Source organism: Triticum aestivum, chromosome 6B (genome assembly GCF_018294505.1).
Source record: "Triticum aestivum cultivar Chinese Spring chromosome 6B, IWGSC CS RefSeq v2.1, whole genome shotgun sequence".
Taxonomy (NCBI): Eukaryota; Viridiplantae; Streptophyta; class Magnoliopsida; order Poales; family Poaceae; genus Triticum; species Triticum aestivum.
Genome location: NC_057810.1, coordinates 41359134 through 41371454, shown reverse-complemented (window position 1 = coordinate 41371454; position 12321 = coordinate 41359134). Strand labels below are relative to the sequence as shown.

Below are 12321 nucleotides of genomic sequence, written 5' to 3'. Positions count from 1 at the left end.
TCCAAACGTGTATTCTTCTTTGCCTCACATGATATTTGCTGTTCTGGATGGAACAAGATGACTCTGTTTTCGGTTTGCTAACCACATCAAAGTTTGTTTTACAGAACCTTTTGTGACAACTTTGAGTAACAAAGGAGCAGAAATTCAAAAGTGCACTTGCTACGTGCCCCAAAAGAACAATTCCCCAATGTAAGCAAAATACTCCATCCGTCTCAAAATGCTTGTCATAGTTTTAGTTCAAGTTTGAACTTCAGCTAAAACCAAGACAAATATTTTAAAGCGGAGGGAGTACAAAGGAAAAAAAATGGATGCCACGGCTCTCTCGGGCCATTTGATCTCGGACGAGTGGCCGGATGCAATGGTTCATGCGTCCCTGTCGATGGCATGCATGTCTCATGGTTAGGGATGGCAATGGGTAGGGTATGAGTGGGTACGACCCTTTTCTGCCCAAACCCATACTCAAATCTTTTTTTTATATCCACCCACTTCTATATCCATGGTACAAATTGGTACCCATGCCCATACCTATCGGGTATCTTATACCCAATGGGTATCCGGTGGGTACAATATATAGCATTCACATGACAAAAGTAAGATGAGAAAAGGGTCTTAATTTAGGTACCCATCCATAACAATCAGGTTTGCACTTACATAAAAAATTCACAATGACAACTGACACACAATTAAAGGTCCTAATCAGTGGTCCATGGGCTAGTTAAGAACTTAAGATAATTATTTATCTGCATATTATAGGGTTTTATTTATTTATTTATTTATTTATTGGATATCCATTGGGTTATCCATGGGTATAATTTCATACCCATACCCTACCCATGCATTTTGTGGGTATGGATACCCATACCCATGGGTATGAAGTGGTAGAAAGTCTCACCCATACTCACTATTTTCGGGTAGGGTACCCGCGGGTACCCATACCCATGGACAAAACTGTCATCCCTACTACTCATGGCCCTGTCGCGTGTCCTGGCTAGCTAACAGTCAGTGTGGCTGCCTCCGCATTATGTCAGGAACCTGACCTTGGGCAACGTTAGTAACTTTAGTCCCACCTCAAATACGGGAGGCCGCTAGGACCTTCTTAAAAGGGAGAGTGCCAAACTCCCTCCAGGCCGGTCTTTTGTAATGTGGTGGGCTTTTCGTTTGTAGTGGACTGTCTGATACGCACGGGACACGTCCGAACGTATGTCGCACCGTTAATTTAATCTTGCGTCGAGCGCTTGGTTCTGCATGCTCGCAGCGCACGAGCTATGTTATAGTTTTTTTTTGATTTTACGATCTTTTTTTGTTCTGTTAGAGCATCACCAACGCAGGGCGCTAAGGCCATGTACAATGGTGCTATCTTAGGAGTGCCACATAAGATAAATGATGATGTGGAGAAGAAAGAACTCATAAGAAAAGGCTTGTCTTCTCTTATTTAAGAGAAGATAAGAGATGATTTCTTAGCACAATTTGTCTCACCATATTTTAAGGAATGACAAGTTATCGAAGATAAGGTTACGATATAATCCATTGTAGACATACTTTTTTGTCATCTCTAAATTACATGCAAGATTTAAGATAAGACTGTCTTATCAACCATCGTACCTTTCCTGCTCGATGGGAAGTTACGCCAATCAATCCTAGCGTCAAGTCCAACATCGACGCAAGAACTGGTAGCGAGCGCTTAGCATTTTTTTCCCCTTTGCGTGAGTTGGAACGTTGAGCCCAACGACTTGGTTTACAGCTAGTTAGCGGCCAGCGTTGCGATCACGAGTGCTAAGGTGATTTTTTGTTTGACAATATTTATCTTTTCCTCCTTCAGCGCCTATGTAAGCGGCTAGCATTGGAGATGCCCCTAGCATCTGTATAAGCGGCGAGCATTGTAGATCCCCTAAAAGAGAGTGCCGTACTCCCTTCAGGCTAGTCTTTTGAGATGTGATGGGCTCTCCCTTGTAGTGGAGTGTCCGATATGCACCGAAAATGATATAGACTCGACTAGACGAAGAGTCGCTGGTTGGTCCAATCTTTCACGGTACTTGCAAAACAACCACAAACGGCGGCAGCGACGGTCACAGAAAATAGATAGCAGACGTAGAAGAAGAACATGCCTTTGGATCAAGGAAATAACAAGAAACCAAAGGAGTAGACTTGCACCAAAGTTAACCCAAAGTTAACCACAACAGCGCAGCAGCAAATCCCCGATCAAGGATCGCAGAAACTCATAATATTGGCGTCCCCCAGCCTGGGACCTTCTCTTGTAACTCTTGATAAAATAATCAATCACCCATAAAAAAGATCTGCCGTACACCAGCCGAAGCCGGCCCGTTTTATAGGCGAGGTCGGTTCCATGGACCGACTAGGAAACGTAAAATAATTGGATACTGACTCTCTCTCTCCTACTTAAACTAAACAAGATTTACCTAATTAAATATCGGGACACTTGATCACCTAAGATTAAAAAAAATGAACTAGTAAACGTAACTACTGCTATGACGCTACGTAGGAAATATCCATACCACATGTGCACTTCGTTTCCTAATTGACTTGGGATGTCACGCTACTTGGACTAGAATTGCACCAATCACTACCCAGCTTGGCATACGAAAATTCGGTTTCACCTCCTCTGGCTCTACTAATTTGACAGAAAATTTGCCAGACAAATTTATATCATCAAATTTAGCATACGGTGCAACTCCCAGTATTTCTTTGTCATTATTCTTCTCCTGCGCAAACAATACTTTGTTTCCTCTACTCCGCGTCGTAGCCAAAGAATCTCTAGTGGCCACATCAGAAAACGTCCGTACATATGCCGATGTATCGGGAGCTGAGCCTGAGTTGCTAACACATTATCTATTATATTATTATTACAAGAGACGAATAAGACCCCACGTTTGTCCACACAAATTAAATTACCATGACCATTAATTCTTTTTTGCTGCAGTACTTACATGTAATTGAGCCAAAACATGTGGTGCCTGGACGCTTTCGAGCTTATATGAATCAAACATGTATTCTTCTTTGCTACTGCTGATTCTTAGTTGCCTGAATGTCGACCACCTATAATTAGTTGTACCCTTCAAAATTTGCACCTTCGATATATATGACTTGGAGATGAATGAAATTTCAAACGGGATTGATAAATCTCATTCGAATGAGATTTAACCAAGTCTCAGTTGATGATATATTCGTTAGATTTGAGATCCATGCAAAAATTTCTTTCAAGAATCGCTTTCTTATTTTTTGTATGTTGTATCACTTGAGTGAGACTTGGTTAAATCATAGTCGACTGAGATCTGACAACACCCAATTTCAAACACCTTAATTATAAATAAGAGGCTACTGGAGATATTTATTTTGAGTGTATGTTTACAACAAGTTCCCAGCTGCCATGCGAGTAAGTTTTGATTCATAATTAATCCATGAGGCAAGTTCTTTATTTTGGCGGGGAAGTCAGTTGTTGCTATTCTGGATGGAGCAAGATGAGCCTGTTGTCGGTTTCCTAGCTGCATGAGTTTTATATTGTACTCTCCCCGTTTCAAAATAAATGTCTTGAACTTAGTACAAAGTTGAGACACTTATTTTGAGACAGAGGAAGTACAACAATGACCACTGACCAAGGAGGGAAATTCTAAAGTGCGGCTGCTCCCCGATGAAAAAGAAAAACAACGACCTTCACACACACACACACGCGCACGCGCACGCCCGCACGCACGCACCTTGCCTGTTTTGAGGACTAGGGGACAACTCACAAGTCGCACCAACTACTAGTTTTGCTCAAGAAAAAAAATATCTACTACTAGTACTATGAATAGACCCAAAAAAACTACTCCCTCCGTCTGGAAATACTCGTCGGAGAAATGCATAAAAATAGATGTATCTAGAACTAAAATACATCTAGATGATAGACTTACTGGATCGACTAGGAGTAGATCGGTGGCATATCTTCTCTGTTTGTGTGTTTACCTTAGCCTTCCGGCCATCGCTTCAGCGACGGTCGGTGTAGAGGTCGATGGTGATGGCCGAGAGTGGTGGCGTCGGTGGGCTTCCCATCGCTTCAGTGCCTCCCTCTGGATCGGAATAGGGTTAGGAGTGGGGAACAGTGGCGGCGACGAACCTCGTACCCTGTGCCCTGGTCCCCACCTCCTCTTCATAGCACTGTGTGACAGGGGCCCACCAGCCTTGCTTGGGCTGGACGTCCCCGATCAGGGCGTGGGTCAAGGGCCCAATGAGCCGTTGGGCCCATTGAAGGAGAGATCAATCTAACATTCTCCCCCTTGATCTCAACATATACTTTTAACTTTATACTTTGAAATAACTCTTTTCAAAGTACTCGTTCCATCACAGATTTGCATGTAGAGCATGTCTCATCATCACGGTTCATTCCCGATAGAATCAACACCTACAACACACTCCTCTGTTTTGAAACAGATTCTTTAGCCTTGGGCCCTTTTATTGTCCGGAAATCTTAGACTATACCATAAAACCCATGTCGACTGTGTGTTCTCCTAACACACTGGGCGGTAAGCGTTTAATAAGCAGATCTGCAAATACTTGGCTGTTGCTTTCATGCTCCAAGCATTTCAACATAATTCCGGACTTTCTCCTTAACAATGTATAACTCTGTGTCAATGTGTTTGGCACCACACTTGACTCGTTGTCATAGGAGCGAATTACTTAATGGTTATTGTTGTTGTCAACCATTATCAACTTCGGGTACATGTTTCCTTAACCTTTTTGCCTGTCCCTCAACCTCATATCATGCTATACATTATCTTTACATCATATTAATGATAATTGATTCATTCTTTAGAGTTTTTCCACACAAAAACTCCAAGTGTGAAAGTCAGCGACAATTGTGGATTTCGCTGTATATTTCACGAGTCTTGTCTTTGTACTCACAATCTTTTGAGAGCATTTATTTCTTTCAGCATGAGGCTGATATCCTTGACTCCATTCCAGTGATCTATATCTGGACTGGACATTACCAAAACAACCCGGTTACGTGAACTGTGTCACGGTAATGTTATACTTTTGCATTCATTAAGCTTCCAACAGCTGAAGCATATGGTACCATATTCATTTGGTCTATTTCATATTGACTTTTGGAACACTAAAGTTCCCAAAATCATTACCCTTTACTATAAGAACAGGTGTAGGTTTTCTCGCATGCATACTTTAGAAACTTTCCTTAGCATGCCCATGCGACACTCCTAAAACCCCTTTTATTCTTTTCTCGGTGAATCTCGATCCTTATAACGAGAGACATTCTTTTGAACTTTGAGGACAAGAACTTCTTTTCCTCCTGCAGTCGAATTAACATCACTACTAACAAGCAGAATTTTATCCGCATGTACAAGATATAGGAAATGAAATTCCTATTCTATAACTTTATACAAACACAATTATCCTCTCATTTTCTTTAACCCAAAACAACATTTGATTGCTTTAGTCCATAAAAGACTTCTTCAGGCAGTATCCCCTGTGTTCTTTACTTTCATCTGATGTAACTCAGATCATAATATCTTTCATCTGATGTAACTCAGATCATGATGTGCTACCAACACTCATTGTAATCTATTCAGTGTAAAATGCGCAAAAACCTTCTGATTTTAGTCGTGTTTTACACCTTTACATATTTCCTTTGGAGTCACATTGACCTTGTAGACTCTTTACAGCCTACTGTTTTTGCTGCAATGGAAATTGCTCATGAGTCTCGAACATCGTCAGAATTCACCAATTTCATTTCATCTCACATAGTCTCTTATCATTTAGATAAGCAGACACTTCTCAAAGCTCGATTGAGCGCTTTAAATGAGGTGGGATCAACCTCCATTTAAATTTCACTAACATAGACTTTATAGTAATCAGAAGTATCTGATTTTCTCATTCCTTGAGACCATCTGTGTCTCAGGTACTGACACTTCTTTCATATGGGGCTGTTGTTGCTCTGTCATTGCCAAGAGGCAAATTAATTGTATAGTCTTTCACTTCCAAGAGGCAATAGGTTTTACAGGGACCTTTATCACAAGATCCATGTTTAATCATTCCTCCTTTATAGAGATAGCAACGGGTGTTGTATAGGTCATACAACATGCTCCGCAGATACAATCTATTTGAGTCTTAGGTATCTTCATACCATGCTCCCCCAGATTACTCCATCTTCAGTAAGAATGGCGTATCTTTAAACTTTATTATTTGGGTTTATTTTGTTAAAACTTTCTTCTTTATGGCACTTTAAGCACCGTCTTAGTATTCCTGAGTTTTCTTTTCTTGAGGGGTATTATTATGATCATCGTACTCCCCCAGACGATCACATTCTTCATTGATGGATATCTTATATTCCTTTCTCCCCCTCGAAATGTGGCAAGAACTTTTCTGTCACAATTTCGAAAAACCATTCAAAACTCTTGTGAATTGAGGAAACTTTGAGTATCTACTTCATTTATCTGATTACTTCATATGTAATGAAGTTATCTGTTAACTGGTATGGGAGTATTTTTTTTTCCTTATTCCATTTCAGAAACTCAACAGAGTTCTTTATCATTAGTACTTTTGCAAGTCACACTTGCATATCATTCTTATCTTTAGGTTCGTCTGTAACTTTTATTCTCTTCGGAGTTATTGAGTGCTTAATGACCGTTACACATAAGATGTATGGTCGATACTAGGAAAGCATAATAGCTACTCCATACTTTTCTCCTAGAGTGGGACACATTAAAATCACATGAGTCATCATGTCTTTCATACAGAGTAAGTCTGAGAAAATTTCTGCCGCCATACGGGTTACGCAGGGATTTTCCCAGACTTTTCCTGCCATGCGGGTTTTATCATAATCATCTTTTCCTGCCATGCGGGTAATTCCCTGTAAGAGACATAAATGCCAGAATTGGCTCTTTTGACTATATATTCAATCATCAAATTTATAAATAAATCCGAATGCTCTTTGACACACATGCTTGATCCGACGTTGGTCAAATTAAACATGCATGTTGCTTGTTTCATCTCAAATCATGTTGATTGAAAAATCTTCTTCATAGAGAGTACATGAAAGACATTCGTCAACCAAGACTCTCAATGATCTATCTTTTTTCTTTTCTTGGATATTAATATTCAAGAATTTTTTTTGAAGCCATTCTTTAGAGAGCACATACTCCCTCACATTATGACCTTTCTTGGTCATCTTTCGGGTCACAAGTACGGTCACAAGTACCCAGCCATTCGCTTTTCGCGAATGAAAGCATGGAAAACTTTTAGTCTGAGAAAACTTACCAATAATCAACAATAATGAGCATAAAAAAATAATCCCATGTTGGCCTGGTTAAAAAAAATATGCAGATTAAACTTTGAAAAACTTTCTTTTATATTGTAAATCACCGTTGGGCAGAATTAAAATAAAACATCATCCTTCTACATTAATTCCATATCACCGTTGGGCGGAAATGAAATAATGCATATAACTCATAAACAATGTGATGATAGTATAAACTTTCTTTCATTGTATGTCTATTAAACAACTTTGCTAAGAAATAACCATCATCATCAACTTTATTATAGCGGAAACAAGAAATATACATTTCTCTCGTTCAAAAGCATTTCTTGATCTTTTATCTGTTCTCTGAAAATTTTGATACAAATTTTATCAGAGATTTAAGCTTCGAACATAAGACTCATAGAATTATAATATCGTCATCATCAACTTTGGTCAGAAAATAACAATACCATAATTAAACTTTAATCAAATATTTTTGTACTGTTATAGCAGAAGCTATTTTAATCTGATTTCACCCACAAGTGAAAAAAAACTTATCTCAAAAACTATTCATCCAATTGAATTTTCCGGTTGGTTCCAATTTAATTGGATGATAAAACTTTACTTTCTTTGTAAAAAAACACTATTTACGCAGCGGAAAAACATGAATAAAAATTCACGAACTTTTTACCTTTTACAGAAACTTTTCTATGACCAAATAAAAAAAACATGAACCTTTTTTTTAGTTCTACAGAAACTTTTTCTTTATAAAATACATGAACTTTTCTTTTTCTGAATTTTTCTATTCTCTGAATAAACAGAATTAGCTGCAGTAGAGAAAAAATGCAGCTGGCCCGGCCTACCGCAGCCCAGCCGCCCTTGGCTCAGCGTGGCCCAGCGCTCGTGGCTGCCCTGCCGCAGCCGGCCTCCTGCCACTTACGGCCCAGAGGGCCCGTGGCCAGCTAGGGTTTGGCTCCTGGCCGTCGGGTTCAATCCGAGGGTCCAGCGCGCGGATCGGGCGAACAAAAACGCCCAGCACCCGTCGGGGAGAGAACCCTAGCCCATTCCCGCATCGCTCGCGCCGCTCGCCTCCTCTGTTCATTCGAACACAACGACGGCAAGCCAACTGCGGTGCTCAGCCAGGCCGCCGGCGACGGGGTCGAAGACCACCGCGCCGCGCGTGCCTCGTGCTCGCATCTCCTTCCTTCGGTTCCCCTTCTCTTTCCTGTGGCGCCCCCGCTCTCTGTCTCGCTCCGCGGCGCCGGCCCTCTGTCCAGGTCGCCGGGCCACCGCACCGCGCCCGGTCGCCGACGACGGCCACCACGCCGCGCCGCGCCATGGCGCTCCTTTCCTTTCCCTTTCTGCATCCATCACCTCTTCCTGTGGCAGAGAGAACGAGAGAGAAGGATAGTGCCGCGGTGCCGCTGCGCCCCCTCTGCTCCCCTTCCCATCTGCGCCGTTGCCACCCCCTTCGCCGGCCGCGCGTTCGCCTCGCGGTGAGCGCGTCGCCGTCGAACGGTTTGGCGGCGGTGCCCTTTGCCCCTCTCGGGGTGATGTTCTTCGTCCGACGCCTCGGCTTGCCGATGCGCTTCCGGATCGAGAGGAAAGGCGCGGCCTTGCGGCGGCGCTCTTTGCCGGTGAGGCCCTTCTCCGGTTATGTGTTTTCTTTACCCTGTAGATTAGGGTTATGTCGGGAGGACTTGATTCTTTTGATTTCCACCGAAAAACTCAAACCTTAACTGATACCATTGATAGACTTACTGGATCGACTAGGAGTAGATCGGTGGCATATCTTCTCTGTTTGTGTGTTTACCTTAGCCTTCCGGCCATCGCTTCAGCGACGGTCGGTGTAGAGGTCGATGGTGATGGCCGAGAGTGGTGGCGTCGGTGGGCTTCCCATTGCTTCAGTGCCTCCCTCTGGATCGGAATAGGGTTAGGAGTGGGGAACAGTGGCGGCGACGAACCTCGTACCCTGTGCCCTGGTCCCCACCTCCTCTTTATAGCACTGCGCGACAGGGGCCCACCAGCCTTGCTTGGGCTGGACGCCCCCGATCAGGGCGTGGGTCAAGGGCCCAATGAGCCGTTGGGCCCATTGAAGGAGAGATCAATCTAACACTAGATACATCCATTCCTCCGACAAGTATTTTAGGACGGAGGGAGTAGTATGAATAGAGAAGGGCTCTTCGTCGAAACAAAACAAAAAGAATAGAGAAAAATTAATGTGCTTGACGTTGACACACAGTGCAGCAGGTTTTTCTGCACTTTGGCGAGTGCTCCATCGTCACGCGCTCATGCACGACTCCTTTTCTCCCCATCAGTGTTTATAGGGAAATTTGGTTCTATACCACTAAAGGGACTTCATGAAAGTACCATCCCAACACCATTAGGGAAATTTGGTTCTATACCACCAATCACTTTGTTTTATAATTACTTTTTCCTTCCTTCTTCTTCGCATGCTTATTTGGCGGAAGCAAGTAGGCTCGCTATTAGTTTATTTAGCGGCATGTAGTTCAAATGCTTAAGCAAGCTACTAGTCTACTTGCTTCATTTGGCGGAAGCTAGTTCAAACATTGGATTAGTAGCCTTCCGCCAAAGCTAAACAAGAGGCTTCTAATTATAAGCTTCATTTGGTGGAAGCTTTGAATTAACAGCTTTACTTGGCAGAAGCTTTAGGAGTGAAAGCTCTAGTAGCATCATTTGTCATCCAACCATAGCCGTATATATTTGGCCAACAATTTGAACTAATGGAACGAAATTGGTTCAAACCAGACAAATTTCATTCAAGTTTGGATATAATTTACATAAATGAACGATATTTCGATTGTTTTACGAGAAACTGTATAAAAACAAACTAAACCCTATAGGCGACCACCTTGTAAGCGTGGGACATGGATCCTCTGACTTAGAAATCCCTGCCATACCCTGCCTTTGGGTCGCTGATAGGTGGGCCCCATGCTCAGTGGGACCCATTGTCAGTGACTCAAAGGTAGGCTAGTCCACGGCAGGGGATCCTCGTCCGTAAGTGTGGCCGTCCTGTCCTGCTGCACCGCCATCGATGTTCGTCGTCCCTCCAGCGGCGCAAGGTTGCCGGAGGGCCACGGCAGCCTCCTTGATATTATGAATTTTGATACATTTTTCTACAAATTTGCAAACATAAATGGTTTGGCTTTTCAAAAAGATAATACATCTTATATTTTGAAACAATGATTATGTTTTCAAGAAACCCAACTACACTAAAGAAACCAAAGGAAACCGGCGGTGCAGTAAAGGCGCCCAACCATTGTAGTTTAACATAATACAAACACGGACACCCACATACATGCACTGATGCACACATACACGCTCATATGAACGCAGGCTGGGGACGCATTTATTCGTCATCGTTCGTAACCGTGTTCAAGTATGAACGGAGGACGCCGCAAGTGGGCAGGCCTGCGAGTCTCCGGGTATTCAACGATAGGAAGGAAATATTGCCCCGGTCGCCTGACCTCGAGGAGGCAACGCGTCCGCGGCTGCTTCATTGCTTAGTTGTCAGGGCACTAGTACTACCAAACAGTGGAAACACGGTATCATCATTGAAGGTAAGAAAAAAACTTGTATTAGTACATCCAATCCAATCCAGTCACTTACGAATGAACTATTCTACTGCTAGCTGGACGAGATCCTCCATTACATATCCTCCATACCCCCTCCGTCCCTCCCTGCCTCTGGAATTCAGCTTATCTTGGAGATCTCCTGCAGGTAAGTTGAAAGACCAAAGTGTAGGCATAACCTTGCCTAATTTCAACTGCTAAATTAGCCTTTCTATTTTTGCCTCAATTTGTGCTCGGAGTCACGGCTAGAAGCCTAGAATCCTACGATAATGGCAGACAGAGTTGATCTTTTACGTGCGCTGCTTCCTGAGTTTCTTGGAGGATTTCCCTCAGAGCTTTTGCAACAAGTAGTTATCATGCTCTTTGCAGCAAAACTTGCTCTGTTATGATAATTTGTTGTTAATTTTTGTTCTCTATGTTAAAGCTCTTGTAAGCTGGATGCGGGTTTCTTTTGTGGAGATACGGAGTATGAGATAAGCCAAACCCCACTTGCTTTCATTTTTTTCACTAGGTTTCTTGGAATTCTTCATGTTCTGGCTCTTCTGGCTCTGTTTCTCGACGTGTATGCACACTACAGGTGTGTTGGACCTTCCATTCCTATGCCCATCCTAGCAAATATTTCTATCTAGCACAAGCTACAGCCCTCATTGGCTACGTTATTTGTTTGATCTGTTTTTCTTGCGAGGGAATTCGTTTGATTCGTCTACCTAGTACCTAAACATGACCACGCGGTTGAACAGGTATTTACCACCACTTTTTTTTTGCGAGTCCCTCTTCTTTGCTAGGAAAGAGAGCCAAGTTGGCTCTCCTGGCTGGGCAATGATTTTTAAGCAACTACATTTTTTTTATCCGCTGATTCTGGAAGTGAGCACTGAGCAGCACAACAACAAGGTCGAGCCGACGACGGCACGCCTGGCCGCAGCGTCACCAACGAGGCCTTTCGAGGACTTCGTCGAAAGCTGCGAAGCAACCAGAGGAAAGGACGAGGGTTCGTAGGTTTGGGTTGGGGGCTTTTTTTGTTTGAACTAACTCGGATTAGATGACGATGAGCTCGGGATGGCGTCGCCGGCAAGCCCACGTAAGTCATAAGGACCTCTCTAGAGGTGGGGACGGTTTTGTTGATGAGGGCTTGGCGGGACCTCTCCAAAGGTGGGAACGACGCGGCTCACCAGGGCAGTAGGTGCTTTGGTTTAGGGTTCGTGCCAATGACGACAGCGCCCGCTAGGTTTCCCTCCCTGCGCCGCCACCCACGAGGCGGCCGGCGAGGGCCCCCAGATCCGCTCGCCGCTCGCCTCCCCTCCTCCTTCCTCCTCCCTCACCGTCGTCAGGGGGCGCGGCTGGGCGAAGCCCGACCAGCGTCGGCGGCAGCGGGGCCTGGTCTTCCCCGGCGCGACGGGCGGCGCGGGCTGCTCCTTCGGGTGCGGGCGCGGTGCAGACGCGGGGCACCGCGGCGTGGCGGCGCGCGCCTCCTGGCGGGCATGG

General features: G+C 43.9%; 1 protein-coding gene across 1 annotated transcript in view; it reads left to right on the top strand.

Annotated features, from left to right (window-relative positions):
- The first annotated feature begins 10886 nt into the window (after positions 1 to 10886).
- LOC123133365 (cysteine-rich receptor-like protein kinase 26) overlaps positions 10887 to 12321 on the top strand; it is a 6248-nt gene continuing 4813 nt past the window's right edge. Inside the window, exon 1 of the mRNA XM_044552858.1 lies at positions 10887 to 10987. The gene's annotated coding sequence lies outside the window, so the exon portion shown is untranslated. The remainder of the gene's footprint in view (positions 10988 to 12321) is intronic.